The following is a 27,802-nucleotide window of genomic DNA, read 5'->3' as shown; positions in this document are numbered from 1 at the left end:
ATACTGACCGCACAGTATTCCATCCTGTCCTATCTATTTAGTTAGACTGGCCTCCTGTGCTCATCCTGGTTTCATTCTGTGTATGTCTTTTCCCTCTCCACTCACAGTCATTATTTGTGGGGGGCTAATCTATCCTTTCGGGATTTTCTCTGAGGCAAGATAGCTTTCCTGCTTCTATCTTTAGGGGTAGTTAGCTCTTAGGCTGTGACGAGATGCCTAGGGAGAGTTAGGAGCATTCCACGGCTACTTTTAGTGTTGTGTTGAGCTTAGGGACTGCGGTCAGTACAGTTACCACTTCCTTCAGAGCTCGTTCCATGTTGCTCCTAGACCACCGTATCATTACAGAAGCCCAGGAAAAGCTTGAGGCGCAGACTTTAGTTGTTGCCACACACACAGCAGGGGAGCAGCTGACATTACTGAACCCCAATAACAGGAGCGACTGTTAACTGTGCAGACAGCACTTCCGGGCAACAACTGGCGGTGTTGAAGCCCAGGGAAAGCAGGAGGAGCAGACTTTATTTATTTCCACACACACAGCTGATGTTAATGAAACCCAATAACAATGGGTCATGTGTTGACTGTGCAGACAGCACTTCTGAGCAGCAACTGGCGGTGTTGGAGCCCAGAGATTACAGTTCAGGTGGTAGAAATATGAATACGACAGGAAACCTGGATACTGTTGCCAACCAATTATTTAATCTGGAAGATGAGTGGCAAATTCCTGCGAGATCCAGGCCTTGTCCATTTTCAGAAAAGTAAGCCGGTCAACGTTATTGGAGGATAGTCGCATGCGACAGTCTGTTAGTGCACCACCTGCGGCACTAAAGACGCGTTCCGATAATACAATAGCAGCAGGGCAAGCCAGCACCTCCAATGCATACTGGCTAAGCTCTGGCCATGTATCCAGCTTAGAGACCCAAAACTTGAAGGGGGAAGAGCTGCCTGGGAGTACACTGAGAGGGCAAGCCATGTAGTCTGTCACCATCTGACGGAAACGTTGCCTCCTGCTGACTGGAGCCATCTGTGATGGAGTAGACATTTGTGGCGGTCACACAAAACTTTGCCATTGTTGGGCCATACTGCTCTTGCCTTGTGCTGAGGCACTGCTTCTGCTCCCTCTTTGTGCAGAGCTTTCTTCACTGCCTCGACGCACAGAGCTGCATTGTAAAGCACTAGCAACAGCACTGCTCTCGCTTGGACTGGAGAAGATGATGGACTGCACCAGTGTGTCTTGGTACTCCAGCATTTTACGCTCCCGATTCAACGGTGTTATGAGTCTTTGAAAGTTGTCCCGGTTGCGAGGATCTAGGAGGGTGTACACCCAATTATCAGCCATGTTGAGAATGTGGGCGATGCGGCGGTCGTTTCTCAGGTACTGCAGCATGAAATCAACTATGTGCTGCAGACTGCCAACTGGCCAAGAAACGCTGTCCCTTGCTTGAGGCGTGACCTCTGCCTGCTCAGCATCACCCCACCCTCACTTTAGACACTGACTACTGGAGAATTGTGTAACTCCCTCCTCTGGAGAGATGTCTTCCTCCTCAAAAGACTCCTCCTCATCCTCCTCACAAAGTGTCCCCTGCCTAGGCCTTTGTGAGGAACCACGTCGTGCAGACTTTCCAGAAGCAGATGGCAGTTGTGACTCATCATCCTCCACCTCTTCCACAACATCATCCCTTAGCTCTTGCAGTGTTCTTTCAAGCAGGCAGATAATGGGGACAGTCATGCTGACTAGTGCATCATCTGCACTCGCCATCTGCGTGGAATCATCAAAGGCACGCAAAACCTGGCAGATGTCCTTCATAGTGGCCCACTCAGTGGTTGTGAAGTCTGAATGGCGTGCAGTGCGACTTCTTTGTGCCTGATGCAGCTGGTACTCCATTACTGCTGGCTGCTGCTCACACAACCGCTCCAACATATGTAATGTTGAATTCCACCTGGTGGGTAGGTCACACATGATGCGATGTTCCGGAAGGCGGAATCGGCGCTGCAGAGCTACAATGCGCGATCTTGCCATGCTGGAACGCCACAAGTGAGCACACTCTAGGCGGACCTTGTGCAGCAGTGCATCAAGATCCGGATAGTCCCTCAAAAAAATCTGCATGACCAAGTTGAGCACATGTGCCAGACATGGGATGTGAGTGAGGTTGCTTAGGGCCAGAGCTGCCACTAGATTTCGGCCATTGTCACACACTACCATGCCTGGCTGAAGATTCGCTGGCACAAACCACTTGTCGCTCTCCTGCTTAATGGCATTCCAGAGCTCCTGAGCTGTGTGGCTTCGATTCCCCAAAGAAATTAATTTCAGTACGGCCTGTTGACGTTTGGCCATGGCTGTGCTCATATCGGTCATAACAGGTAAGCGTTCACGGGTCAAGGTAGAGGTAGACCGTGACGGCTCCTGCAGCGATGATTCTGAGGAACTGACTGGAGTATGAGGAGAAGGCAATATGTGCAGACTGGATTCCTGCAATCCTTGGAGTTGGCAGAACACGTACAGCGCCACTCGCAAGATCTGTACCTGGCCCCACAACATTGACCCAATGGGCAGTGAGGGAAAGGTATCGTCCCTGTCCATGGTGACTGGTCCACGCATTGGTGGTGAGGTGGACCTTGCTACTGATGGCGTTTAGTAGCGCATGTTTAATGTTTCCCTCCACATGCTATTGCAGGGCAGGGACGGCTTGCCTGCTGAAATAAAAGCGGCTGGGCACATTGTATTTTGGGACTGCCAATGCCATCAAGTTACAGAAGGTGTCAGTCTCCACCAGCGTGAATGAGAGCATTTCAAGGGACAGTAGTTTTGCAATGCCAGCAATCAGAGCCTGTGCTCAGGGGTGGTTTGCCGAGAATGGCCACCTTTTCTCCCATGCCTGTGCTACCGATGGCTGTAGAGTGGGCTGGGAGTGTGAGGATGACTGGGAACGTGGTGCTGTGGGTGGAATTACACTGGGTTTCTGGACAACGGTGCCAGAGGTTCTTCCATGGCAATCCTGTGAGGAAGCCGAACCAGCTGTGTGTGAGCTGGAGGAAGAGACTACAACCCAAGCTGAAGAGGTGGTAGGTGCCGCTGTAGATTGGCCTAGGTCTTCAGTGTGTTATTGTAACTCCACCACGTGCTTGGTCCGCACATGTTTCCACATATTTGTGGTATTGAGGTTGCTGACACTTTTCCCTCGTTTGACTTTCTGATGACACAGCTTGCATTTGACAAAGCAAATGTCATCTGCAACTGTGTCAAAAAAGGACCAGGCACTGCAAGTCTTGGGAGTGCCCGTTTTGGCGTTTGAAAGAGCCATGCTCCTAATGGGTGCCAAAGTGGAGGCTACAGGCACCGCAATCTTCCCCCTCCCTCTCCCTCTTTGGGCCGTTTGGGGAATCTCTTCCTCAGAGCTGCTCCCACTACCTTCTTGTACCTCACGCTATGATGGGTCAAGGACCTCATCATCTACACTACCCTCTTCAACCAACTGCTTCTCCTGGGTAGTCTCGGTAGCACAGTACGCACCAGAAAGTGGCACCTGAGTCTCATCATCAGATGCGTACTGAGGTGTGCTGATCGGAGGCACTGGCCCACCCGCCTCTTCAGAATCAAAGAGACAAAGCTGTTGGGCATCACTGCATACTGCCTCTTTTTCCATTTCTCCAATGCTGCTTGGCTGGCCCCCTCTTTCCAAGCCAAGAGATTCAGAGAACAGAAGTAGAGATGGCTCCTGTCCTGGGCTCTCTGACTGCCTGGGCAATTTGGCAGGTGGTGAAGAGTCAGATGGGTGCTCTCCAGTGCTCTGTGCCTGAGAGGATGTGGCACTAATTGAAGTCGATGCGTTAGCTGCCATCCATCTGACAACGGCTTCAATTTGTTCTTCCCGCAGCAGCGGGGTATGGCGATCTCCTACAAAGCTGCGCATGAAGGACTGTTCCCTGCTGAAACTGGGTGATGATGAGTCACCGGTGCCCGCAGCAGGCACAGAATCCCCACATCCTCTACCTGCTCCATGCCCACGCCCATGCCCATGTGCCTTACTCACTGCCTTCTTCATCTTGGTAGACTGATAAAGATAGACAGAAAAGTACTTAGGGCTTAGTGTGATTAATCCTGAACAGCTCCTAACAGGTATTAGAAACACTAATTGTGTCTAGTGTGGACTAGACTTTTATATGAGCTAATGTGGCCTACACAACTGTAAAGTGGTGTGTTTGGTGAACTGTATTTTTTTATTTTGCAGAACCGACTACAGAGTGAGCTGCACTCACACACAGACCGTGCAGACTGCCGTGAACAGTGCTGCAAGGCCAAAAAAACTCCTTTATGTACTCCTATATAGTGTTTTTCCACAATCTAGCAGGATATGGATGGAAAGCCACTAATAGGATAAATTTGAACAAATGTGCAGCAGGCTGCACTAATTGAAAAACAGACAATGGAAAGGTGTGAGGCAATGACGCACCCTGACCTGACTACAACCGGCTGTGGCAGTAGAACAGACTACAGAGTGAGCTGCACTCACACAGAGACCGTGCAGACCACCGTGAATGGCGCTGCAAGGCCAAAAAAAGCTCCTCTATGCAATCCTATAGTGTTTTCCCACAATCTAGCTGTATACAGATGGGAAGCCACTAATAGGATAAATTTGAACAAATGTGCAGCTGGCTTCACTAATTGAAAAACGGACAATGGAACGGTATGAGGCAGTGATGCAACCTGAGCTGACTACAACCAGCGGTGGCTGCAGACCAGACTACAGAGTGAGCTGCTTTCACACAGACACCTTGCAGACACCTGTAAACAGTGCTGCAAGGCAAAAACAAGGTTCTCACACAGCGGTTGCTAAATTAGCCTGAGTAAAGCACAATGAAGCAAATCGCTCTCTAAACTGGCCCTCAGTCAGAACACAGCGTCCTGTCCCTAACTGAATTCACAGCAGAGTGAACCCAAAATGGCGTAAGTGACTTTTATAGTGCATCATGACATCATTTCAGCAGCCAATCACAGCCATGCCAGTAGTTACATGCCTACCATGCAGAACAGGATGTGCCCACATTTCTAATCATTCCTCATTGGTTGAATTCTGGCTCTTTGAATTATGGGAACTTCCGATTCCGGCATCAGATATACTGAATGCATCAGAACTCGGTATCGGAATTCCGATACCGCAAATATCGGCCGATACCCAATACTTGCGGTATCGGAATGCTCAACACTAAACATTAGGGTTGGGGCTAAAGTTAGGATTAGGGTTGGGGCTAAAGTTAGGGTTGGGGCTAAAGTTAGGGTTAGGGTTAGGGCTAAAGATAGGGGGGTTTGGATTATGTTTATGGTTGGTGTTAGGGTTGGGATTAGGGTTAAAGGTGTGTCAGGGTTAGGGGTGTGGTTAGGGTTATGGTTACGGTTGAGATTAGGGCTGGTATTAAGGTTAGGGGTGTGTTGGGGGTAGGGGTGTGGTCAGGGTTATGGTTAGGGTTGGGATTAGGGTTAGGGGTGTGTTCGGGTTAGGGGTGTGGTTAGGGTTAGGGTTGATATTAGGTTTAATGGTGCGTTGGGGTTTGGGTTGGAGTTAGAATTTGGGGTTTTCCACTGTTTAGGCACATCAGGGGCTCTGCAAACGCAACATGGCATCCGATCTCAATTCCAGCCAATTCTGCATTGAAAAAGTAAAATGGTGCTCATTCCTTTCTGAGCTCTGCCCTGCGCCCAAAGAGAGGTTCCCTCCCACATATGGGGTATCAGCGTACTCAGGACAAATTGGACAACAACTTTTGCAGTCCAATTTCTCCTGTTACCTTTTTGAAAATAACAATATGGGTGCTAAAATATCATTTTCGTGGAAAAAAATATATTTTTTATTTTCACGGCTCTGTGTTGTAAACTTTAGAGAAACACTTGGGAGTTCAAAGTTCTCAGAACACATACAGATAATTTCCATGGTGGGTCTAGTTTCCAATATGGGGTCACTTGTTGGGGTTTCTACTGTTTAGGTACATCAGGGGCTCTGAAAATACAACGTGACACCCGCAAACCATTCCATCAAAGTCTGCATTCCAAAACAGCACTCCTTCCCTTCCGAGTTCTGCCATGCACCCAAACAGTGGTTCCCCCCACATATCGGGTATCAGCATACCCAGGACATGTTGGACAACAACTTTTGGGTCCAATTTCTCCTGTTACCCTTGGGAAAATAAAAAACTGCGGGCTTAAATATCATTTTGTAGAAAAAAATGATTTTTAATTTTCACGGTTCTACATTCTAAACTTTAGTGAAAAAATTGGGGGTTCAAAGTGCTCACCACATCTCTAGATAAGTTCCTTAGGGGGTCTATTTTCCAAAATGGGGTCACTTGTGGGGGGTTTCCACTGTTTAGACACATCAGGGACTCTCCAAACGCGACATGGTGTCCGATCTCAGTTCCTGCCAATTTTGCATTGAAAAGTCAAATGGCACTCCTTCCCTTCCGAGCTCTGCCATGCACCCAAACAGTGGTTTACCCCCACATATGGGGTATCAGCGTACTCAGAACAAATTGTACAACAAGTTTTGTGGTCCAATTTCTCCTGTTACTCTTGGTCAAATAAAACAAATTGCATCTGAATTAAAAATTCTGTGAAAAAAGGTTAAATGTTCAATTTTTTTTAAACATAAAAAAAAGCTGTGAAGCACCTGAATAATTAATAAACTTCTTGAATTTAGTTTTGAGTACCTTGAGGGGTGCAGTTTTTAGAATGGTGTCATTGGGCTATCGCCCAATATCTCTTCTCTCTTATGCCTCCAAATTGCTGGAGCAACACGTCCATCTTGAACTGTCCTCCCACTTCTCCTCCTGCTCCCTCTTTGATCGGTTACAATCAGGCTTCCGTTCCCATCACTCAACTGAAACTGCCCTAACTAAAGTCACCAATGACCTACTAACTGCCAGGAGCAAGCGACACTACTCTGTCCTCCTTCTCCTGGACCTGTCTTCTGCCTTTGACACTGTAGACCATTCCCTTTTGCTACAAATCCTCTCATCCCTTGGCATCACAGACTTGGCCCTTTCCTGGATCTCGTCATATCTGACAGACCGAACATTCAGTGTCTCCCTCCCCCACACCACCTCCTCACTTCGCCCCTTGTCAGTTGGTGTTCCTCAAGGCTCTGTTCTAGGACCCCTACTCTTCTCCATCTACACTTTCGGCCTGGGACAGCTCATAGAATCCCACGGTTTGCAGTACCATCTCTACGCTGATGACACGCAGATCTACCTCTCCGGACCTGACCTCTCCTCCTTGCTTACCAAAATCCCGCACTGTCTGTCTGCCATTTCAGCCTTCTATTCTGCTCGCTTTCTACAACTGAACATGGACAAAACAGAATTCATCATCTTTCCCCCATCTCACTCTACCCCTCCACCAGACCTATCCATCAATGTCAATGGCTGCTCACTATCCCCAGTCCCACACGCCCGGTGCCTCGGGGTGATCCTCGACTCTGCCCTCTCTTTCAAGCCACATATCCAAGCCCTTGCCTCCTCCTGTAGTCTCAAACTCAAAAATATTTCCCGGATCCGTGCTTTCCTTGACCGCAACACTGCAAAAACGCTAGTGCATGCCCTTATCATCTCCCGCCTCGACTACTGCAACCTCCTACTCTCTGGAGTCCCCTCTAGCACTCTGGCACCACTCCAATCCATCCTACACTCTGATGCCCGACTAATCCACCTGTCCCCCCGCTATTCCCCAGCCTCTCCCCTGTGTCAAGCCCTTCACTGGCTTCCTATCGCACAGAGACTCCAGTTCAAAACCCTCACACTGACATACAAAGCCATCCACAACCTGTCTCCTCCATACATCTGTGACATGGTCTCCTGGTACCTACCTACACGCAACCTCCGATCCTCACAAGACCTCCTTCTCTACTCCCCTCTCATTTCTTCTTCCCATAACTGTATCCAAGACTTCTCCCGCGCTTCCCCCATACTCTGGAACTCTCTACCCCAACACATCAGACTCGCGCCTACCATAGAAACCTTCAAAAAGAACCTGAAGACTCATCTCTTCCGACAAGCCTACAGCCTGCAGTGATCCTCAACCTACTGAACAGCCGCACAGCCAGCTCTTCCCTCTCCTAGTGTATCCTCACCCACCCCCTGCAGACTGTGAGCCCTCGCGGGCAGGGTCCTCCCTCCTTATGTACTCGTGTGCCTTGTTATCTGCTCATGTTTAATGTATTTGTCTATATCTGCCCCGTATTCACATGTAAAGCGCCATGGAATAAATGGCGCTATAAAAATGTATAATAATAATAATAATAATAAATTTTAGGCATTTTCTCTCAAAGTCACTTCAAAGTCACCCCTCAAAGTCACTTCAAGTGTGAGGTGGTCCCTAAATCAAATGGTTTTGCAAATTTTGTTGTAAAAAGGAGAAATCACTGGTCAACTTTTAACCCTTATAACTTCCTAACAAAAAGAAATTATGTTTCCAAAATTGTGCTAATGTAAAGCAGACATGCGATTAATGTTATTCATAAACTATTTTGTAAGATATGACTCTCTAATTTAAGGGCATAAAAACAAAATTTTTTCACAAATAAACGCAAGTCATATCGAAGAAATATTACCACTATCATAAAGTACAATATGTCACGAGAAAACCATCTCAGATTCACCAGGATCCATTGAAGCATTTCAGAGTTATGACCTCATAAAGTGACAGTGGTCAGAATTGAAAAAAATGGCCGGATCAGGAAGTTGAAAACAGGCTTCGGGATGAAGGGGTTAACACTAGTGCAAAAGCAAAACACAATCCAATTTGGGCTTTTCTCTTTATTTCCATGAGCTATGCTCTCTGACCTTCAATACCTACCCTGTAAATGCATACAATGGTGCGGCTTGGCAGGCCCCATCTTTTATAATGGCTGTGATACTTCCCCCTGATTGGCCGTGCTAAACATGTGATCGCTGCAAGACATTGTGGAAAACCTGCCTGATTATGCCTGACATCATTGGCCTGTAACTCTTCAACAATGCATGAAATTTTTCTTTTTGTTTGGCGGTGGAAGGGGGGCATAGACACTGTTAGGACGAGTGGAACACACCGAGTAAGAATAGATGTTTATTATAAATGGTGCGTTCGCAGCCCGGGGTCCAGCGTGCAGGAGGAATCTGCTGCTAGTGAATGGTGGCACTGTTTGGCGGTGTAGACTAGCTCTGTTACCTCACAGAGCAGCCGTGAGAGGAAAGCACTCTGCCATGTTAGCCTCACAGGAGCACAAGCTTACTGCCGAACTGATGGCAGTCAGTGGTTATGCACACACACAATCTCCTCACTGGAGATGCCGGTATTCTAGGGGCTTATTTCAGCTGGGTCCCTGAATACGTTCACACAATCTCCTCACTGGAGGTGCCGGTATTCTAGGGGCCTATTTCAGCCGGGTCCCTGAACACATTCATGCATAACCATACTGGCGCAAAGAACATATTTGGATTGATACTAGCGCATGGCCGTGCGCCCATGCGAGCCTTATATAGCTGCAACAAGTACAAGACCATCCTAGAAGGACCAATGAGAGGCTGCCACAAAGCCAGAGCACCTACAGGACCTTCCTGAAAGGACCAATGGACTTAGCTGCAGTATCTGACCATGTGACCCTCGATCTCCACTGAGAGATCTTACTCTGGGCATGCTCAGAACGAGAAACGCAAGACTTAGTCCTTAAAGTGTCTGCTCGCCGATGCCCAGCACTGGCTTCAATGGCAGAAGCAGGAAAAGCAGCAGTAACTCTTTGTACAGAGTGGGACTGAGCAAGACGCTGGGACTGACATCTCCGCTGAGCAGGCTCCACTGCAGCAGGAGAAGAATGGGAGACTGCAATAGAGATGGCCCAAGATTCCCCCTGTGCAGAGGCGGGAACTCGGCCCCTAACAGACACACAAATCCAATCTCAAACTATTTGCATTTCAAAAGTATGAGAACATTTTCAGGAAATTTGACTCAATCGATTCATCATAGATTGACACAAACAATTCTAGTTTTAAGCGAGGTAAAAACAGATATGACATTAAAAATCTCTACCAAGTAAATTATTATAACATTACAACTTGCTCCAGTGATGTAATCTTAGGGATACACAAACTCTATTAAACACTAAATTGGCATTTGGAGTCCACATGTTTTTCTTATACATGTTTCCTGTGAAGAAGTATCCATTTCTGAGATATTTTGTTTTCTAACTACGTATTAGAGCTTGAGCCTCTTATCTGAAGGTGTCCGTGTCTATTTTTTAGTGACGTCACATGTGTCACATCGCAACTATGGCATTGTACCAGGGTTTTCAATTAAAAAAAAAGCAGTTGAAACCGTCAGGTAAGAGGTGGTACTTCCTCTCCCATTCCAGCAACTTCAGACTTTTGTGGCCAATATAATGGTATGTGTGAATACATTCGCACGAATGCTACTAACTATATTCCCACATCAGAAAACATACGGGATCTTATATAATTTGTTAAAATAAGGTCTGAGGGTTTGTTTAATTTTTAACAAGCCTACAAAATATACTGTAGATATTTGTATGCACTATTTTAATTAGAAAGCATCAAATTGTCCACTTTTTCATTGCAAGTACATGGGGGACTGAACTTGAAGTTCAATGTCATGGTTAAGCTCCTCATTAATTAAGTAGACATTTACATTTCTCAAGACCACAGCAGCAGTTTTAAGATTGATGTGAGCTATATCTAGAATTCACATAAGCATATGGATCAGCAACCTGACTACAACATCGTTATGTCTTTCAGGGATGTCAGCACCAGTTTTATCATTGAAATTCAAAATAGTTTGGATGGTTTCTGTTTATTTAGTTAATTAGTAAATTGGCAAAGATAATGGCAAAAATAATGTCATATTAAGAATAGAGCACGACAGTCTTTCTGAACACCTCAATGGAATGGTGCAATGTCACATGTATATGTAAGGTGCAGTTACTGTAAGTTCAGATGCACTAATAGTATAACATTTCTTCTATATTATGTAATACGTTGCCATACCCTTGATATCACAATCAGATACTTTGATTGAAGTTTATTTTGATAGCGGAGAAAGCAGAAAATTCCAGAGGAAAACTCCTTATGCAACAACATAAATACAAGAACTTTTCACATCATGCACTTACTGCCTAAAGGTACCTTCACACTGAGCAACTTTAGAACGATAACGATAGCGATCCGTGACATTGCAGCATCCCGGATAGTGATATCGTTGTGTTTGACACGCAGCAGCGATCAGGATCCTGCTGTGACATCGCTGGTCGGAGCTAGAAGGCCAGAACTTTATTTCGTCGCTGGATCGCCCGCTGACATCGCTGAATCGGAGTGTGTGATGCCGATCCAGCGATGTGTTCACTTGTAACCAGGGAAAACATCGGGTTACTAAGCGCAGGGCTGCGCTTAGTAACCCGATATTTACCCTGGTTACCATTGTAAATGTAAAAAAAAAAAACACTACACACTTACATTCCGGTGTCTGTCGCGTCCCCTGGCGTCAGCTTCCCTGCACTGTGTCAGCGCCGGCCGGCCGTAAAGCAGAGCACAGCGGTGATGTCACTGCTCTGCTTTATGGCCGGCGCTTACACAGTGCAGGGAAGCTGACGCCGGAGGACGCGACAGACACCGGAATGTAAGTATGTACTGTTTTCTTTTTTTTTACATTTACAATGGTAACCAGGTTAAACATCGGGTTACTAAGCGCGGCCCTGCGCTTAGTAACCCAATGTTTACCCTGGTTATCCGGGGACTTCGGCATCTTTGGTCGCTGGAGAGCTGTCTGTGTGACAGCTCTCCAGCGACCACAGAATGACAAAACAGCGACGCTGCAGCGATCGGCATTGTTGTCTATATCGCTGCAGCGTTGCTTAATGTGACGGTACCTTAAGGCTCATTTCCCATCTGTGTCTGTGCGCGCAGTCCACATGCGTCATGCGTACATATATTTAAAATGGTGTATGCAGGGACATGCGTTTGCATGCATTCGCTTGCAGATGCGTACGCATGCGTCGTTTTGCGGTCTGTGACAAGATCCAGCAAATGCAACATGTTGCATTTTTTGAGGCGTCAAATATTGCACAATTGTCTGCATGCGGATGATTGCAGAGGAGTGCGTAAAAAATGCATTACTGTCTATGGGAACGCATTGGTACGAAAAGACATGCATACGCTTGCGTTAGATATGCATGCGTACTGCACACTAACCATGTCCAGGAAATGATGTTACCATCTGAAAAATCACTGATGTATGAAAGGGGGTCTGGAGACAGGTAGTCCATTACTCTCAAGACTCTGCAAGCGAATGTTACTGCTTTGCTGCTCTGAAGACTGTTTTGCTGATCTGAAGACTATGGATTTCACTCAGGATGTGAGTATAGAAGCTATGAAAATGTCTGTCTGTTTCTCTCACTGTAATCTGTACTCACTTCTGTCTCTCTTGCAGGATTCCTTATCAAAGATGTCCTCCCAGAGCGGACAAGAGGCTGATGAAGTGAGTACATTTGCTACTGATTGGTAAGTATTGACTGTCAATATGATAAAAGTGGTAAAATCATGTATTTTTTTTACAGACCAGTTCCAGTCTGGCAGAGCAGGAGCAGACTCAGGCCTAAGTTCAGGTGGAAAGACGGCAGGTAAGTATTCTTAACTGTTTTTGGTTTTGTTTTATCTTTACAACTATATTAATGTGTTTCTTTGATTTCTAGGTTCCACATTGTGAAGCCACCATTGACAATGACCTCCTAATAACATTGGTGCAGGAGCGAGTTCCGTTGTGGGACACCCGGGATCAGCGGCACTCGGACACTGTGGTCATTAAGTGGCTATGGGATGAAGTGGCCAGATCGCTGTTGCATGATTGGTACCATGCCACAAGTTAGAAAGGATTTTTGTAAGTATTGCAATGTTGTCTGACGCGGAACCTGTGGTGCATTGTTTTACAATTTCTTTTTTTTTCCCTTCACAGTGAAGAGAGTCAAAGGCGGGTGGCGTTCGATGAAGGATCGCTTCAATAAGGACATGAGAGAGGAGAGTCGGGTTCAAAGTGGTGCTGCTCAAAAGATTTCCAAATACAAGTACGTAGTCTGTTCTTCCTGAGACCTGTGGTTGGTCATCGAACATAAGTATTTTTGTCTTGTATTCCATGCAATAACATCTGAATTTTTTTTTTCACAGGATATGTTGGTGCTGTAAGCATTTTTATTATTTTGCAGTAATGTTTTTCATTTCTTTTTCAAACAGAGCCTGGAGTAGCACCGCTGAACCTGGATCGTCCTCTGTTGGAGCGGCCCCTCATCGAACAGCCACCGAACAGTCCCAAGCATCCACCAGTGATGCAGCAAGTAGGCAGGCTTCACAGGCTGGAGAACAGGCAGCTGGTCCTTCAGGTTTTCCCCTGTCCCAGTCCTCTGCCACTGGTTTTTCGTCTCTTCTTGCCAGCGGCAGAAGGCCTGGAACAGTCCACTCATGCCCGAGTTTGTTCACGTAGGCTCAGTCTTCTAGAATGGCCTAAAAGCCCTTGGAGACAAACTGGAACGTGGGTTCACACATGTGAACTCACTTTTCCAGGAAGTCAACCTATGCCTTGACCACCTTGAAGCTGACCTTCAGAGAACGGCACAACATTTTTTTATTGCTATAAAACGAGGCATGTCGGAAAACGTTATGCCTGATCTCCAGCTGAATGTGATGCAGGCCTGCCATGCTGCTTACAGCCAGGATATGCAGCAGACTCTGTACTTGCAGCAACCACTAGCCAGTTTAACTACCATGCCAGGTCCTGCTGCACACCTGTCTCAAGCCACCACTATGCTGAGTCCTGCTGCGCACCTCTCTACCTCCACCACAATGCCGAGCTCTGCTGCACACCAGTCTCAAGCCACCGCATCCACCCTCCCAAAGAAAAAAAGAAGCAAACAGAAGGCCAGTACCAGTTCAGCACAGCAAGCCAAGAAGACTAGGACCAGCAAATGTACCCCCAAAACTTTACTACCACCTCCACCATCACCTTCCAATGTGTCTGTGTTTTCTAATTTGTCTCTCCCTTCCCACACTTTCACTCCTAATGCCCATCCTTGACCTCCCAGACCCCATGCATTTTGTAGGCCCTTCCCCTGGAACCCCTTCATCATCCACAATTGCTAGCCAGCCAACCATCCCAGCTCCACACATCCCATGTCCATCATATTTCACCCTCCAACATTCCCCAAAGCTAATTTTTTTATTGATAAATAAAATGTTGCTTTTGTTTGCACATTTACAGTGTGTTCTTTATCTCTGTATGCACCGTCACCACACTTATGCGCCGTCACCGCAAACACACACTTATGTGTATTGTATTGTTCAGGGAACTTGGAACAGGTGTTTAACTAGAGGTTTTTTATTATTTCAGTTAGAAAACAATACAGAAACTTTTTATCATTACAGGTAAATTGAAACATAAATTACAGGTACATTAACATTGCAGGTACATTTTAACATTGCAGGTACATTTTAGCTGCTTAAACCATTTCGTCTTGCCATGCCAGACGACCATTATTAGAAATAAAGTAGGCAGCAAATGTATCCCTCATTTGGGCAACTTCCACTGAAGTCCTCAGAGGGTTATCTTGGTAATCACGCAATGTGGTAGTAACAGGTTCCTCTATTTCTAAGTTTGGTTGCTCTTTAGCCAGGATGTAGCTGTGTAGAACAACACAAGCTTTCACAACCTCATCAATAGTATCAATTTTTAGATTAATGGCTGTTGCCAAAATGCGCCATTTAGAGACCAGCAATCCAAAGGCACACTCCACAGTTCTTCGTGCCCTTGTCAGTCGGTAGTTGTAAATATTTTTTGCGTGACATAAGTCCCGACTTGAGTATGGTTTTGGGAGGTTGGCACACATTTGGGACACATCATCCCCAACCACAACAAATGGCATTGGCGGTCCTTCAGTGTTGGGAAGAGGTTGTGGTTAGAGTTGAGCGACTTTAACTTTTTTAGGATCGAGTCGGGTGAAATCGGCCGATTATTGCGAAAAGTTGGGGGCCAACCGAAACACGAAACCCAATGCAAGTCAATGGGGAATCAAAGTCGGCAGTGAGTGGAGGACAGGAAAACACCTACAGTGCCAATTTTAATGCCAAAAACATCAATTCTTATTTCTTAAGCTTGTCAATCTTAAATTACTATTTAATAATAGTTAGGAATTGAAAACAGGGGGTCATTTGGCTAAAGTTGTGGGGGGGGGTAGGGCTGGCTCAAGATTTTCGTGGGCCCAGGAAATGTGGTGCACGTCACGGCAGTGGAGCAGGGAGAGGTTCAGGCCAGAAATATTTGGACAGTGACACAAGTTTTGTTATTTTAGCTGTTTACAAAAACATGTTCAGAAATACAATTATATATATAATATGGGCTGAAAGTGCACACTCCCAGCTGCAATATGATAGTTTCCACATCCAAATCGGAGAAAGGGTTTAGGAATCATAGCTCTGTAATGCATAGCGTCCTCTTTTTCAAGGGACCAAAAGTAATTGGACAATGGACTTTAAGGGCTGCAATTAACTCTGAAGGCGTCTCCCTCGTTAACCTGTAATCAATGAAGTAGTTAAAAGGTCAGGGGTGGATTCCAGGTGTGTGGTTTTGCATTTGGAAGCTGTTGCTGTGAGCAGACAACATGCGGTCAAAGGAACTCTCAATTGAGGTGAAGCAGAACATCCTGAGGCTGAAAAAAAGGAAAAAATCCATCAGAGAGATAGCAGACATGCTTGGAGTAGCAAAATCAACAGTTGGGTACATTCTGAGAAAAAAGGAATTGACTGGTGAGCTTGGGAACTCAAAAAGGCCTGGGTGTCCACGGATGACAACAGTGGTGGATGATCGCCGCATACTTAATTTGGTGAAGAAGAACGCGTTCACAACATCAACTGAAGTCCAGAACACTCTCAGTGAAGTAGGTGTATCTGTCTCTAAGTCAACAGTAAAGAGAAGACTCCATGACAGTAAATACAAAGGGTTCACATCTAGATGCAAACCATTCATCAATACCAAAAATAGACAGGCCAGAGTTAAATTTGCAAAAAAACACCTCAAGAAGCCAGCTCAGTTCTGGAAAAGTATTCTATGGACAGATGAGACAAAGATCAACCTGTACCAGAATGATGGGAAGAAAAAAGTTTGGAGAAGAAAGGGAACGGCACATGATCCAAGGCACACCACATCCTCTGTAAAACATGGTGGAGGCAACGTGATGGCATGGGCATGCATGGCTTTCAATGGCACTGGGTCACTTGTGTTTATTGATGACATAAGAGCAGACAAGAGTAGCCGGATGAATTCTGAAGTGTACCGGGATATACTTTCAGTCCAGATTCAGCCAAATGCTGCAAAGTTGATTGGACGGCGCTTCATAGCACAGATGGACAATGACCCCAAGCATACATCCAAAGCTACCCAGGAGTTCATGAGTGCCAAAAAGTGGAACATTCTGCAATGGCCAAGTCAATCTCCAGATCTAAACCCAATTGAGCATGCATTTCACTTGCTCAAATCCAGACTTAAGACGGAAAGACCCACAAACAAGCAAGACCTGAAGGCTGCGGCTGTAAAGGCCTGGCAAAGCATTAAGAAGGAGGAAACCCAGCGTTTGGTGATGTCCATGGGTTCCAGACTTAAGGCAGTGATTGCCTCCAAAGGATTTGCAACAAAATATTGAAAATAAAAATATTTTGTTTGGGTTATGTTTATTTGTCCAATTACTTTTGACCTCCTAAAATGTGGAGTGTTTGTAAAGAAATGTGTACAATTCCTACATTTTCTATCAGATATTTTTGTTCAACCCTTCAAATTAAATGTTACAATCTGCACTTGAATTCTGTTGTAGAGGTTTCATTTCAAATCCAATGGGGTGGCATGCAGAGCCCAACTCGCGAAAATTGTGTCACTGTCCAAATATTTCTGGCCCTAACTGTAAGTATTTCAACTTTGCAAGTGCTGTGATCCTGAGCAAGCAAGTAGTACAATTTCAGTCTCCCTACAATGATCTCAGGAGAAGTATGGCAGCAATAAAAAGGACTGCTGCACACAAAAGTGTGGACAAATAAACAAGATAACTGTACAGAAAGGAGCAACAGGATTTTTGCTTTAAAGAAACCAGTTGGTTTGCACAGCGGCGTACAAACAACAATGCAGCTACCAGGGAGCCTTATAAGGCAGCCTAATAAGCTACAGAGAGGATGCACAAAAATATAAACTCCACTGTCCCTGCAAAGAAAAGGTGGTGTTGGACAGTGGAAATCGCTACAGCACAAGCAGTTTCAGGGCTTAATGTTCCCTCCCTAACTATATCCCTTCTTCTGATGCAGCTGCAGCAACCTCTCCCTATGCTAAGATTGGCAGAAGTAAGATGGCGGTCGGTGGGAACGCCCCTTTATAGCACCTGTGATGCCGCAGAAAGCAAGCCAATCACTGTCGTGCCCTTCTCTAAGATGGTGGGGACCGAGACCTATGTCATCACGCTGCCCACACTCTGCGTCCTCCTTCATTGGATGAAAAATGGAGCTGAAAACATCATACGAAACGTGACTTTGGCACGCTGATCGCCGACCCCACACTAGGATCCGGTCGGGTTTCACGAAACCCGACTTTGCCAAAAGTCGGCGATTTTTTAATTTGTCCGATCCGCTTCGCTCAACCCTAGTGCTAACAATATTGTCCTTCCCACTTTAGAGGGTTTAGGTGAAATGATGTAAAATATTCCTATTTTCTGTTTTGTTGGGTTGATAAAATACACACAAAGATAATAAACATGTCGACAACAAAACATGTGTAATTGCAATAATTTTGTGGGAGAAATACTTCATTTTATGGAAGAATTTCAAGGGTGCCAACAGTTTTGTCCTTTTCTGTATATGAACGGAAATATCAAAAAAGTTATGGAATTTGGAAAGAGGGGAGGAAAATCAAAAACAAAAAAAAACAGAAAATTGCTATGGCGTTAAAGGGTTAAGAGGTAGATTTGTGTAAAAGGACAACCCATATAATATATCTCAGGAAACGTTTTTGTTTTGAAAATGAAAACATTTAATCATAAACAAAATGAAAATATGTTTACAAAATATTAATTTCTAAATTAATTTTAGGCAAAAAATATAAAAGACAAGCTTCTAGTTTATTAGCTTCTTTATGTATGTGGGCAGAATACATTAATTGTGTTTGTGATGAATAAGCAAATTGCAAGTACAGATATATTAATGAATATTTGCTGTGCATGAAGGAAAATCAAATTCTACTCTTCAGGGGCTTTGGCACTCAGGGTAGTGTTTATATTGTAAATATGAAATTCTGAATAATTTTCTGATGTAATCCAACTCTGTCATGCATTCAGGTAACTGAGCTAAGTTTTTTATCTTTCAACAAACAAAGCTAAAGAATTTGCCATATGCACCTGGCAAGTAAGACTGCAGTTAGAGAGAAAACCAAACTAAAGTTGATTTAATTGCACAAAATTAATATCCATCACACTATACCATCTGCACAAACAAAACAGAAACCAAGCTTTCCACAGGTATTGCTTATATTATTTGCAGAAGTTGTGATTATAATCAGAAATAACAGCAATTAGAGAGGGGCAAATATATTAGATGCAAATTAAATCAAATTTGCGTTAGGTTTTATGAAAATTGCAGGTCCCAGCTAATGTGAACAATTTGCAGTTGGATTCACACATGATGACAAAAAAATACCTGCTGTCATTTTACACATTACTGAAGTTTGAATCAGCAATGGAAGGCTAACATGACCCCAGGTGTGATCACATGGGTTTCCCTATAATTCTTTGCAGCTGTGACATCACATGATATAATGCAGCAAAAATTGGAGAGATTATCATAACCCATGTAGAAGCCAAAGTAGGGAATGCAGCTGCTATTTTGAGGGTGATTTAGGATAGTGAGAATGTCAGAGCTCACAGCTAAGCACTAAAGGATAGGAAAGCCTTTAAACATTAGGAAAATGCTTTAGACAGTAAAATGGTATACAGCTGTAGCACCTGTAGCACCAAAGACAATAAATGTAGTAAGTAATATGTAAGTAATATGGAGATTTAATTAATAGGGGAAAATAAATAAAAGAGAGGTGCCAAAAGAAATGCAAGACAGTGTCATTAAATCATGATATGGTGTAATTGGCATATGTCTTGCTGCATTTGAATTATAATTACACATTTTTGTTACTCATTATGCATTAAAAAGAAGCAGGAAGTCAAAAACGAAAATCTGAAACCATTCTTAGTCAGAGATAATATGCTTGCAAATTACAAGCCATGGAACCAAGTTTTTCCTTTCTTGTACAATCATTGCTAAGGGTGAATAATTGTTGTTGTTTTTTAAAACAAAAGAAAATTTCCTAAAATTCAAACATATAATTGTGTCTTCCTACCTTACAATGTTTATGTGTTGCAAATTCATTTTTTTATGTGTTTGTGCATTTGTCTAACTAGTCAAATTCTACATCTATACTTGCCACATCAGTACAATGCCCAGTTGCAGGTGCTGCTTTTTTGGACACGTACTTCACTAGCAATTTTTTCTTCTTTGTTGCGGGTTGAATTTGCAAAACAAACATTTAAAAAATGATATTTGACTGTGTATGTCTATTTACGTACATCTGTTTAATTGGTTCAATTTGAAATCCGCACATATCAGACCCATACTGTTTCGTATGATACAGTGGGGAAAAAAGTATTTAGTGAGCCGCCAATTGTGTTCTCCCACTTATAAAGAGTCTGTCTGATTTGGCAAGATTTATTTTGACAATTATGGTGGAAAATAAGTATTTGGTCATTAATAAAATTTCATCTCAATATTTTGTTATATATCCTCTGATGGTAATGACAGAGGTCAAACGTTTTCTGTAAGTTTTCACAAGGTTAGCACACTTCTGGTGGTATGTTGGCCCATTCCTCCATGTACATCTCCTCTAGAGCAGTGATGTTTTGGGCCTGTCGCTTGGCAACACTGACTTTCAACTGCAAGTTTACCATTAAAATGTGATATAGTGGGGCCACATTCTTGTAAAAGTGACCCATACATATTTAAATATTCAACCTCTTGTCCTATAGGAAAGACCTTATCCAACATAGATCAATATCAAATGATTTTTATTGCATTGTACCTTGTTGAGGAATTTTGATGCAGATTCTGCAGGTGAAATTCCACAGCATTCTCAATCAGACTGAAAATCTGTAGGATAGTCTAGAAAAACAAATCTGATCAATAGAGGTCCATCTGACAACTTAAAGAATGTTAAGGGCTATTTCATTATATTAAGAATAAAGCTCTGTGGGTCCAGGCGGGTGTAATAAAAACTAACCTCACAGACAAGCACTGTTCCTTCACTCTAGCAGCAGTGCTTGTCCCCTGATGGTCTTCTGGCATCAACATGGGGTTGTCTTTCTTGCAGATAATCAGTCACTGATTGGATGCGGCCTTCTCATTCTGTTTGAAAACCTCTTTAGATGATCTACTGCTGATATGTTTGGTGGCACATGTAACAGTACACCTTTGGAACTCATTTGAAGTCCATATGTCTACAAGTCGGAACTGTTTTTCTTTGTGTCAATTGGACATTCATAATATTAGTAATTAGTAGGAGGACAGGATTGAAAATAGCTATGGATCACTGTTAGAGGAGATTGAATTTTTGAAACTAATTTGCCAGGTTTGACAGCATTTTTCTCAAAAATGTCATTAACAGCAATTTGCAATACTGCAAGGCTTCCAATTGCCATGAAAAGGCAGGTGTAAAACTCTATGGTCCGCTAGGACTAACCCTTTCCAAAGCCCTTTAACACCAAAATAGCTGTAATAATGTAAAAGTAACCTCACCATAGAAATGGAAGTTAAGCCTTTTTAACCCCTTTACCCCCAAGGGTGGTTTGCACGTTGATGACCAGGCCAATTTTTACAATTCTGACCACTGTCCCTTTATGAGGTTATAACTCTGGAACACTTCAACGGATCCCAGTGATTCTGACACTGTTTTCCCATGACATATTGTACTTCATGAAAGTGGTAAAATTTCTTTGATATTACCTGTGTTTATTTGTGAAAAAAAGGAAATTTGGTGAGAATTTTGAAAATTTCACAATTTTCCAACTTTGAATTTTTATGCAATTAATTCACAGAGATATATCACACAAAATACTTAATATGTAACATTTCCCACATGTCTACTTTACATCAGCACAATTTTGGAACCAATTTTTTTTTTGTTAGGGAGTTATAAGGGTTAAAAGTTGACCAGCAATTTCTCATTTTTACAACACCATTTTTTTTAGGGACCACATCTCATTTGAAGTCATTTTGAGGGGTCTATATGATAGAAAATAACCAAGTGTGACACCATTCTAAAAACTGACCCCCTCAAGGTGCTCAAAACCACATTAAAGAAGTTTATAACCCTTCAGGTATTTCACAGGAATTTTTGGAATGTTTAAATAAAAATTAACATTTAACTTTTTTTACTTCAGCTCCAATTTGTTTTATTTTACCAAGGATAACAGGAGAAAATGGACCCTAAAAGTTGTTGTACAATTTGTCGTGAGTACGCTGATACCCCATATGTGGGGTTAAACCACTGTTTGGGCGCATGGCAGAGCTCGGAAGCGAAGAAGCACCATTTGACTTTTCAATGCAAAATTGACTGGAATTGATATGGGACGCCATGTTGCGTTTGGAGAGCCCCTGATGTGCCTAAACATTGAAACCCCCCACAAGTGACACCATTTTGGAAAGTAGACCCCCTAAGGAACTTATCTAGATGTATGGTGAGCACTTTTACCCATTAAGTGATTCACAGAAGTTTATAATGCAGAGCCGTAAAAATAAAAAATCATATTTTTTCACAAAAATGATCTTTTCGCCCCCAATTTTTTATTTTCCCAAGGGTAAGAGAAGAAATTGGACCCCAAAAGTTGCTGTAAAATTTGTCCTGAGTACGCTGATACCCTATATGTGGGGGTAAACCACTGTTTGGGTGCTTGGGAGAGCTCGGAAGGGAAGGAGCGCCATTAGACTTATTAATGCAAAATTGACAGGAATTGAGATGGGACGCCATGTTGCGTTTGGAGAGCCAATGATGTGCCTAAACATTGAAACCCCCCACAAGTGACACAATTTTGGAAAGTAGACCCCCTAAGGAACTCATCTAGATGTGTTGTGAGAGCTTTGGACCCCAAGTGTTTCACTACAGTTTATAACGCAGAGCTGTGAAAATAAAAATTATTTTTTTTTCCACAAAGATTATTTTTTAGCCCCCAGTTTTGCATTTTCCCAAGGGTAACAGTTGAAATTGGACCCCAAAAGTTGTTGTGCAATTTGGCCTTAGTATGCTGATACCCCATATGTGGGGGGAAACCACCAGCGCATGGCAGAGCTCGGAAGGGAAAGAGCATCATTTGGAATGCAGACTTAGATGGATTGGTCTGCAGGCATCACATTGGGTTTGCAGAGCCCCTAATGTACCTAAACAATAGAAACCCTTCACAAGTGACCCCATATTGGAAACTAGACGCCCCACAGAACTTATCTAGATGTGTTGTGAGAACTTTGAACCCCCAAGTGTTTCACTACAGTTTATAACGCAGAGCCGTGAAAAAAAAAATGTTTTTTTTCCACAAAAATTATTTTTTAGCCCCCAGTTTTGTATTTTCCCAAAGGTAACAGGGGAAAATGGACCCCAAAAGTTGTTGTCCAATGTGTCCTGAGTAGGCTGGTACCCGATATATTGGGGTAAACCCCTGTTTGGGCGCACGGGAGAGCTCAGAAGGGAAGGAGCACTGTTTTACTTTTTCAACGCAGAATTGGCTGGAACTGAGATCGGACGCCATGTTGCGTTTGGAGAGCCCCTGATGTGCCTAAACAGTGGAAACCCCCCAATTATAACTGAAACCCTAATCCAAGCACACTCCTAACCCTAATCCCAACAGTAACCCTAACCACACCCCTAACTCTGACACACCCCTAACCCTAATCCCAACCCTATTCCCAACCGTAAATGTAATCTAAACCTTAACCCCAACTTTAGCCCCAACCTTAACCTTAACTTTAGCCCATCCCTAACTGTAGCCTTAACCCTAGCCCTAACCCTAGCCCTAACCCTATCCATAGCCCTAACCCTAGCCCTAACCCTAACCCTAATGGGAAATGGAAATAAATACATTTTTTTATTTTTTTTTATTTTTCCCAAACTAAGGGGGTGATGAAGGGGGTTTGATTTTATTTTGTAGAGGGTTTTTTAGCGGATTTTTATGATTGGCAGCCGTCACACACTAAAAGACGCTTTTTATTGCAAAAAATATTTTTTGCGTTACCACATTTTGAGAGCTATAATTTTTCAATATTTTGGTCCACAGAGTCATGTGAGGTCTTGTTTTTTTGCGGGATGAGTTGACGTTTTTATTGGTAACATTTTCGGGCACGTAACAATTTTTGATCGCTTTTTATTCTGATTTTTGTGAGGCAGAATGACCAAAAACCAACTATTCATGAATTTCTTTTGGGGAAGGCGTTTATACCGTTCCGCGTTTGGTAAAATGGATAAAGCAGTTTTATTCTTCTGGTCAGTACGATTACAGCGATACCTCACTTATATCATTTTTTTAATGTTTTGGTGCTTTTATGCGATAAAAACTCTTTTATAGAAAAAATAATTATTTTTGCATCGCTTTATTCTGAGGACTATAACTTTTTAATTTTTTCTTTCATGAGGCTGTGTCATGGATAATTTTTTGCGGGACAAGATGACGTTTTCAGCGGTACCATGGTTATTTATATCCGTCTTTTTGATCGCGTATTATTCCACTTTTTGTTTGGCGGTATGATATTAAAGCGTTGTTTTTTGCCTCCTTTTTTATGGTGTTCACTGAAGGGATTAACTAGTGGGACAGTTTTATAGGACGGGTCGTTACGGACGAGGCAATACTAAATATGTGTACTTTTATCGTTTTTTTATTTAGATAAAGAAATGTATTTATAGGAACAATATATATATATATTTTTTTAGGAATTTTTTTATTGTTTTTACACATGTGAATATTTTTTTTTTGCCCAGGGTGGGCATCATGTTATAGTGTAAGATCGCTGATCTGACACTTTGCTGTGCACTGTGTCAGATCAGCGATCTGATGTGCACTCTGCAGGCTTATCAGCGCTTGTTATGAGCAGGCGCTGGTAAGCCACCTCCCTGCAGGACCCGGATGCAGCCCCGCAGCCATCTTGGATCCGGGCCTGCTGCAGGGAGGAAGTAAGAGACCCACCGAGCAGCGCGATCACATCGCACTGCTCCAGGGGTCTCAGGGAAGCCTGCAGGGAGCCCCCTCCCTGCGCGATGCTTCCCTTTACCACCTGAACACTGCGATCATGTTTGATCGCAGTGTGCCAGGGGTTAATGTGCTGGGGGCGGTCCGTGACCACGCCTGGCACATTGTGCCGGATGTCAGATGCGATAGTCAGCTGACACCCGGCCACAATAGGCCACGCTCCCCCGTGAGCGCGGCCGATCGCTATGACGTACTATCCCATCGGTGGTCATACGGGCCCACCTCGATGGGATAGTACGTCACATGTCAGAAAGGGGTTAATAACTCAGTGCACTGACAGATTTTCACAAATTTCAAATTTAACCTCTTTACCCCCGAGGGTGGTTTGCACATTAATGATCAGGCCAATTTTTACAATTCTGACCACTTGTTACCACTGGTAATAACTCTGGAATGCTTCAATGGATCATGGTAATTATGAGACTGTTTTCTCATGGCATATTGTATGTACTTCATAATAGTGGTAACATTTCTAAGATGTGACTTGCGTTTATTTGTGAAAAAAACAAAGTTAGCAAAAATGTAGAAACTTTCACAATTTTCCAACTTTAAATTTTCAAGTTCTTAAATCACAGAAATATGTCAGACAAAATACTTAATAAGTAACATTTCCCACATGTCTACAGGGAGGGCCATAGATGGGGATAAACCTGGGTGGGCCATGTATATTGATACACTTAAATAAAATGGGAATGGTTGGTGATATCAACTTCCTGTTAGTGGCACATTAGTATATGGAAGTCGGAAAACTTTTCAAGATGGGTGGTGACCATGGCAACTATTTTGAAGTTTTGGATCCAACTTTATTTTTTCCAATGGGAAGAGGGTCATGTTACACATCAAACTTATTGAGAATTTCACAAGAAAAACAAGGAGCAAATAGAAATTGTGTTGATGTCTGGTGAACGCAGTACCCGGGTCATTGCAGCAGATTTCAATGCAAAACACCCAACGCAAGAAAACTGTCACCATTCCTATTTTATTTAGGTCTATCCATATAAATGACCCACCCAAAAAAGTTTGCCTTATCACTGAAGGGATGTTCGACTGATAAAAGATCGGCTCACTGAATTTGCAGAATGGGCAAAACAAAAATTGGAACAGGACCCTCAGTTTAAACAGATAATAATGATCTTTATTTTTATATAGTGCTAACATATTCCGCAGCACTTTACAGACAGTATCATCACTGTCCCCGATGGGGCTCACAATCTAAATTCCCTATCAGTATGTCTTTGGAATGTGAGAGGAAACCGGAGTACCAGGAGGAAACCCACGCAAACACGGGGAGAACATACAAACTCTTTGCAGATGTTGTCCTGGGTGGGGTTTGAACACAGGACTCCAGCGCTGCACTGCGCCACCGGTTATGTTCAGTGATGAGGCAAACTTTTTGGGTGGGCCATTTATATGGATACACCTAAATAAAATGGAAATGACAGTTTTCTTGCATAGGGTGTCTTGCATTGAAATCTGCTGCATTGACCCGTGTACTGCGTTCACCAGACATCAACACAATTTCTATCCGCTCCTCACGGGTTAACCTCTGCAACATGTCAATGGCTATAAACAAAGTGAAACTTGTAAATAACTCATGAAAGAATAAAGTTACATTGAAACAAACCAAGCACATTGTTGTTCTTGTGAAATTCTCAATAAATTTGATGTGTCACATGAACCTCTTCCCATTGGAAAAAATAAAGATGAATCCAAAATGAGCGACTTCACAATGGCGGCCATGGTCACCACCCATCTTGTAAAGTTTTCCCCCTCCCATATACTAATGTGCCACAAACAGGAAGTTGATATCACCAACCATTCCCATTTTATTTAAGTGTATCCATTTACATGGCCGACCCTGTACATTTACAGAGAAGGTGTTCAGCAGCACGTTCCTAAATGTATTGGTCTTTTTCTGATCTCTTGGGATATGTCTTTCATATGGCAAATAGGCACATACTGCAGAACATTCTACCTCTAACTTGCATTACTGTGTTACACCATCAATGTTAGTTAATAAGAATTTTACTCACTTTTGTCAGCTTCAGCACTAGGCCTTGTTTCATTCCTTTGTAATTGGCTTCTTCCCTGCTAGTTCATACTAGTTTAATGTAATAACCTGACAAACACATGTGACATTGTTATCACACAATGCCTTCTATTCAACTTTCAACATTGACTTCCAAGCTTAGCCCAGCTTATTTAGTTACAGTCCATACCTATCATTCTGCAAACAACGTTCCAAATTATCAGCTTAGTAACGATTTTTGGTACTGTTCAAAAATCCTTGTATGCAATCAAGTTAATGCATAAGCGCTAGCAAGTAACCTGCACATACTGATGCACTATATCGTAGTCTGTTTAGAATATTAGGCCCCATCTGTTCAATCTTCATTATTGGATTTGTTACATTGTTATACCAAGCCACTCTGCTCCTGAATGATGGATGAGTGATAACTAGTGATGAGCGAGCACTAAAATGCTCAGGTGATCATTGCTCGGGTCGAGCAGATTGGCATACTCAGGTACTCGGCAAGAACAACGAGCCCAATGTAAGTCTATGGGAGACCCGAGTACGTTTAACGTGATCCCCCATGGGGGTCATTTTAAGGTCTAAAAACGTCTGAAAATGATGGAAACACTGCTCAAATGAGACAGGGACATCATGAGGATCACCCCTGGAAGCATTCCTGACTCCTAGTTCACAGCTATAAACATTTTTTTCCGAGATTCATGCCATTTTTCCCGATGCAACAAAAAACACACTAAGATGAAACCAAAACGGATTTTGCTGGGAGATATGTCAAGGTACATCCTTCGAAGGTCAATGACTTGCCTGTAAGGCAAAATAATTAACCCGACTAGGCTTAGTTCAGATGCAGCGTTTTTGAAGCATTTTTCAACTTTAACATTGCTTTCAACCACTACAAATGCATTTACTGGGAAATGTCATTGGAACACTTAACAGCCCCAGCTGGCCATGTGGTCTCTGACACATAAGCAGACCCATCTTGCTTCATTTATGAAGGAGGGAATCTTAAAGTCACAGAGCCTATTTTTACTGGTGCATCAGGTGGCATTAATCTTCTTAATGGGCCATTATTAAACAGTGGGTCTCCATAGCTGTTGTAGCCTATGTTGTGAGTGGATGGGCTGCCAAGAATTACGACGCACCACAATACACCTTTCATAAGATGTCCAGGGGGACTCCTGAATAAGTGTTGCATTGAATTCAAGGCCAGCCCTGCTACCAATTCATATGCACCCCATAAGCCTTTGAACCCACATACTGGATGGGCCCATGCAAATCCACTTCACAATATGCATTTTGTACTCCATACTCCTTTATTTTACACATTGGCAGCAAAGCCAGCCCTGCTGCAAAGTCAGTCATATGCACCCCATTACACCTTGGAACCCAGATACTG

The sequence above is a fragment of the Ranitomeya imitator genome, chromosome 6 (genome assembly GCF_032444005.1).
Source record: "Ranitomeya imitator isolate aRanImi1 chromosome 6, aRanImi1.pri, whole genome shotgun sequence".
NCBI classification, from domain to species: domain Eukaryota; kingdom Metazoa; phylum Chordata; class Amphibia; order Anura; family Dendrobatidae; genus Ranitomeya; species Ranitomeya imitator.
This window is presented reverse-complemented; position numbering follows the sequence as displayed.